We start from the raw sequence: 6,575 nt of genomic DNA on the forward strand, positions 1-6,575 counted from the left end.
TCAGAGAATGTGTAAAATTCTTCTGTATACTCCTCTATATTTTTTTTCTTAATTTTTGTAGTCTTTTCATTCCTTGCATTCCTCTTTAGGCTACCAGAACTCTTGCTCATTTTGGCAGAAAGTAATTTCTCCTTTGTTGGGTTGATTTTTCTCAGCCACAGTCATCCAAAGTGACCCAAAGATCATTCCTATTCTGGTATCTTACACTATTTCTTTTATTTTTTTTAAATACAGATGCAGGTCATCTTATCAGTTCTGTTGGTTTTCTGTACAGACTTTAGGGAAATCACTTTGATGTCTGTGATTATCCATTGTATTGTCAGGAACTAAGATCATTATGAATTTCCATTAAGACTCATTCATGAACTTTTTTCAATATTATAACCTTTACATAGTTACTAATACTCTATTACTTCAAATTTTGATAATTTAGGGTAGTAATGGGGTCTTAAGTAATGTACTGTGTATGATAATTTGATTTAACTTCTACTGACTTGCTACTAAAGATTATCAAGTTAATATATGCATAGAAAACATAAGAATTTGTAAGCCATAGTTTGAGAAATTGATAAAAATTTTTGGCTTAATGAAAGGACATCAAGTGAGTATAAAGAAGTGTGGATAAGATTGAAACAGAGAGACAACTCACAGATGATTTCATATTTCTAGGATGATGTAGAGAGCTTGCCTTAGAGGAATGTCAGTGAGAATAGAAAAGTTATCAGTGGATGCTGTTGCTTCAAGTTAAATCTAATATCACTTGCAGAATGATTTGGACATAGAAGGTAGAATAGTTCAAAAAAATTACGCGGGATGAATGCTATGAACATTGAAAGAATGAGAACGATGGTTGGAAGCAACATCTCAAGGACCTCACTGAGTATATTTCATTTACTGTCAATTAGTGATCTCACATAGATGGTGCATTACTGAAATAAGGGCTCCTTGATTTCACTGCAGTTACTTTTTGTAATGCACTTGGACTCATCACCACAGGCTGTTTTTCAAATATATTAAAGTCATAAGATCTCTATATCTGCACACAGTAGCAAACTAAAGCAGCTACAGAGTCTCACCCACTCTTTTGTGAGTTCAAATCAAATCAAAAGGTAGCTGTGATTATCAGAGCTGATGTTTTCCTTTTTCTTCCCATAAAGTTCTTTAATCTAATAGAAATATAAAACAAAACTGCATTTATAAAAGTGGTATGACTACATTTTGATAAGTATAGGACACAAAATATGTAAACCAGGATAAACATATTTATTATTTTAAAAAAATCTGTTATTGTGGGCTAGGATCAGGAGATAGCTCAGGAGACTAAGTGCCTGCTTAGGCAAGCAAAGGGTCTTGGGTTTGATCCGGGCACCACATACCACTCAGGCCCTGACCCTGGTTGCGCTGAGCTGGCCACTGAGTCCAGGCGTGGTGGGGCATGCCTTTATTCCCAGTGCTGGGGAGGCTGAAAACAGGAGGATCACTAGGAGTCAAAGCTGCATAGTGAGACACTATAAGTAAATAAATAAATAAATAGTCATGGAATTAAAGAACTAGAACCATAATATTTTTTAAATGACATACTTTTTAAAGAAAATAAAGACAGCTAAAAAAAAAGCAATAGTAAAGATACATAATTTCACTAAACCTAAAGATAGAAATTTTAAGAATGATTGTTAAATTGCATATTGCATGTTTTTGCTTTTGGTGGAACCAGGGATTGAACTCAGACCCTTGCCCTTGCCAGGGAAGCACTTATTCAACTGAGCCATCTTCCCAGCTCCTGCATATTGCTTTCTTTAAATTAGTTGTAAATTAGCAGGTAGAACATGGAAAATTGGTCAAAAATTAAAAAGAAGAAAAAAGTTTAAGCATAAACTATTCCTTTCAGTAGATCAGTTGAAATCAAAAGTACAGTTATCCAAACTGTCCTAAGGATATACTTATATTTTTATAACTTTTTTCCTGAAAGTGGAAAACATCACAATTCCATATTCATAAATGTTCAAAAGTCCAATGTTCCAAGTCCGATGACATTGTGGTAGGTCATTCTAGTTCTACAGAGTTGTCCTGCAAGAAAGTGGAAACAAATACTTTAAATAATAGAGCCCATTTGATTATTTTACCTATGAAAATATAGGCATGGCACACTCTATATGCTTGGAAAATAATATGTAAACTTCAAAAATCTTCATCTAGGTCAAACTATGAAGAAGTTCTTTTGAGAATAACTTCTATGATCAGATTTGCATTAAAACCTTTCAACCTGTCCAGAAGAGAAGTACCCCTCTTACCATGAGCAAGGGAGTGTGTTAAGAACCACTGTAGCAATTACTATAGTTATATTAAAATGTGTATTGAAATAAGATGATTCAAAAAGTCCAGTATGGCAAACAATCATGATTGTCCAATTAATTATCTTGAGAAATTATTAGGATATTGTTCAAGAACAACTCTTGGGTGTGTCTGCACGGACCACAAAGGTAGCAACTTGGGTACCATGTTAGTCTCGATCCCTTTGTTTTCCAGTGCCTATTCCTTGTGATTTTCATCCTGGCACTTCCAAAGAAGACCTTTACTCTACCACATTCTGCTGCTATGATGTTTCTGTCTAGAAAAAGTTGAGTCTCTACTAAATCCTGTGAAGCCTAGAGCTAAATGAACCTTTAAAGTTGTGATATTTTCATAATTAATTGTTTCTTCCATTATGTGTTTTAAAATAAATTTTTAGTTTTACAATTTTCTTTCAATAATAATAGGGACATAGATAAAATGTAGGAAACTCAAATAAAGTTAAACTTTAAATATCAGTGAATACTTTTTGGTATAAATATGGTATATAAAATATTCAACACATGGTTATAAGGAAAAATATTTACTGCTTATCATTTGGATCTTATTAGATTCAAATGTATGTAAGTATTCCATATTAAATAAATTTTTTGTTTTACAATTTTCTTCCCATCACAAAAGGGACATAGATAAAATGTAGGAAACTCAAACAAATTTAAACTTCAAATATCAGTGAATACCTTTTGGTATAATTATGGTATATAAAATATTCAAGATATGGTTATAAGGAAAATTATTTATTGCTTATCATTTGGATTTTATTAGACTCAAATGTATGTAAGTATTGTATATTCTTATGTGGTAACAGTGGTGAGTTGAAAGTCAGTGACACTGAAAGGAAGAGCACATTGATTTCTTATCCAAAATTCACAAAGTTAAGAAAAATAGGGAAGAACAGGGCTGGGGAGATGGCTCAGTGGAATAAGCGCTTCCCTGGCAAGTGCAAGGCCTGAGTTCAATCCCCGGTTTCTCAAAAAAAAGAAAGAAAGAACAAATCTTCGAAGAGTTATTTTTAAAATTCACATCTACATTATCTTTCTTAATGAAGTTTATAAATTACTCATCACTGTTTCAAGATATGTGAAACTAGTATGACCAGTTGAATAAATGGTGTACTTGAAATTTTTTCTACAAACAACTTAATTATTAGTATCACAGAAAGAGCATATTAACAGTACATTAAATTTGAAGGCACTGTGATGAGAAAAACTGTACAGACTATAGGAGGACATTTGCAAAATACATAAAATTTAATGTATTTTATGAAAAAAATATATAAAAGTCTCCTAAATTTCCATTGGTTAAAAAAAAAAAGCCAGCACATCAGTTGCTGAAACCCAAGGCGAAAAATGTTACAAGAATTACATGTACCCCATAAACTCCTAAAAAGTATGTGCAACCTTATGAATAACTGGAAAAGCCTTAGAATGCCACATTTTACACTTATTATCTGATTAAATTAATGAATTTGGTAATGTCACATGATAAGGGAAAGAATCCAAACTCAGCTAACAGAAGCATAAACTGGTGTCACTATTTATACAGCAATTTAACAATAACTTTTTTCAAAAAATCAAAATTATATTTGATGGAGGCATTTTGTTTTCTCTACACATCTTAAAATACACACACTTTATATACAAGAAAATAATATTTTCTTTGTCATAGTTTTGTAGGAACAATAAAAAGACTTTTATAATTTATGGAATGAAATAGAAAAATAAATTATAGGACATTAAAGTCAGAGAGGATTTAAAATGAGTATATTAAAAAAAGTATGAGATGAAATGTACAAATTATGCAAACATACTTATGAAAAATAGTTGCATAATACTTTTGATAATGAAATAGTATTTATATGAGCAACATTTTAAGGATACTTACATAATTTTGAAGCAATACAAAAATAACTATGCCATGAAAAACACCATGTTCATGAGAGTATTTCTTTATTTCTGGAAAATGGAAGAGTAGAGAAGCTATTTAAGGTTATGTGTGTTTTTATTGATTGTACTTGAAATAACACCAATTGCTAATATTTAAAATAAATATTAAGATGAATGTTGATGCTCTGAAGCTAGATGAAACTAAGACTGTGAAATTCTAGCTCTGTCACTTGCCAATGGTGTATTCTGGAAGTTACTTAACCTCTCCAGTTAATATTAGAGAAGTATTTAGTGTGTAATAACTTTATTTTGGCATTTGAAAAATAAGGTAAGAAATTTTAAAAAGGGAATTGCATATTTTGTTGGTAAATAATTCCTTATGAAATACTTGCAATGATTAGTATAATGCTATTTGAAAAGAGTTCTGTTGTCAACAATAATTTAATAAACACAAGAAAACCATAGTGAATACATATTTTACTTCTTATAGTTCACTTCATTCAAGAATCTTCACTCTGAAAAGAATAGAGAGCTGGTTATCCAGGGTCTTCTGGCTTCTAAAAATGTACAGAAGATAAGAGGCATGGAGGACCATTGTTGAGTGAGACAATGACTGAGAAACCAGGGAAGTTCCCTAAAACTTCAGAGCTGGTTACATAGTATGCAAGAAAAGAAAACCCATGTTCAGCATGACATCACAGCCCCTCAGCAAAAGCCAAGAAAACATATAATTGACAAAATTCCTGAGGCCCTCTATTGTTTTGGGAAATAAAACTTGTGATTTACTTTGTCATTCATTCTCCACAGAGCAGTGGGACATTGTGTTGAAGGATACACAATATGTGATGAAACCATCTGAATTATTTTATCTATCTATCTATCTATCTATCTATCTATCTATCTATCTATCTATTTATTTAATGGTACTGGGGATTAAGTTCAGAGCTTTCTGCATAGAAGGCGAAATGTTCTACCCCTGAGCCACATCCCCAGCCCCTTGCATGTATTTGTTTTACCAAGGGGAAATGGAACTAATTAGAGCCAGGTCTCTTGTATAGGCATTCTATATTTTAGTTAAGATTCAATTTATGGTCAAAAATTGAACTTATCTGAGTTTTAGATTCAATATCAATAAAATTGGCATAATAGTACAATTGGCTCACATAGTCAAAGTGAAAATTAAGTACATTTAAAAATCTAGACTTCAGGGACTGGGGAGATGGCTCAGTGGAATAAGTGCTTCCCTGGCAAGCACAAGGGCCTGAGTTCAATCCCTGATTCTGCAAATAAATAAATAAATAAATAAATAAATAAATCTAGACCTCAGTGACATAGTCATAGTACAAATCTACTCTAGCATAATTTCTTTCCATATTATTACCCCATGGTTATTCTCACTCAGTATCTTAATGAAATTCTATCTCTAAGCCTCAAGATTATAATTTTACCATAAGCTAAGATTTGTTCTAGCTTAGGGTTGACAAAGTAGGCATTCACAATTGAAATACATATATATAAATCTCTGCATATAGTTTATCATAGAGACTTAAAAGTAGTGTTTTATTGCAGCATGGGTGACATTGAAGATGAAGATGTTCAAATGCATAACCTACATAACTTTCTATGCTAATATTTAAAGTAGGAGAATGCTATCTTTACTGTTTAAGAAGATTCTAATAATAATCATCTTTTGGGACATATACTATTTTGTAAGAACTGTGCATGGCTTGCATTAGCTCATCTTCCATGCCATGCATTTTTGTCTGTTTCTACTTATTATTTAACAGACATGTATTTTTTCTTTTTATCTTAATACAGAATGTTGCCTACTTGTGCAGGCTGCCCTGGAGCTCTAGGGATCAAGTGTCCTCTCTCACCAACCTTCCAATTAACTGAGACTATGGGTGCATTTCACTGTACTTAGTTTAAGAACACAGCTTTAAAGCAAGTGATAAAAGGAAATAGAAGGACATTCTGTGCAAGAAAATTTTTGAGTAAAACCCTCAAGACATTTCACTTGATGATACTTTGAACTGTATCAAAGTACTTAGCAGCTTCCTCAGATAATCAAAACATAACATGGCAGAGGACCAGCCTGCTACTTGAGACCAGGATTGTAACTGTGGGCAGGAAATGGAATGGGATAGGGCAGGGCCTCATATACTCCCTTTTATTTAACAACGAAGATAGTTTTGAATACTTTAGAAATGCTCAGGGGCTGGCCAAATAGCTCAGCGGATTAAAGCTTCTGCAAGCAGACTGAGGGGCTGAGGGTTTGGTCTTTGGGCCTGCCATGCCCACTCTGCCTATGGGGCATGTTGAGGTGGCAATTGAGACTGG

The sequence above is a fragment of the Octodon degus genome, unplaced genomic scaffold, assembly GCF_000260255.1.
Source record: "Octodon degus isolate 3935 unplaced genomic scaffold, OctDeg1.0 scaffold00270, whole genome shotgun sequence".
In the NCBI taxonomy this organism is placed as follows: Eukaryota; Metazoa; Chordata; class Mammalia; order Rodentia; family Octodontidae; genus Octodon; species Octodon degus.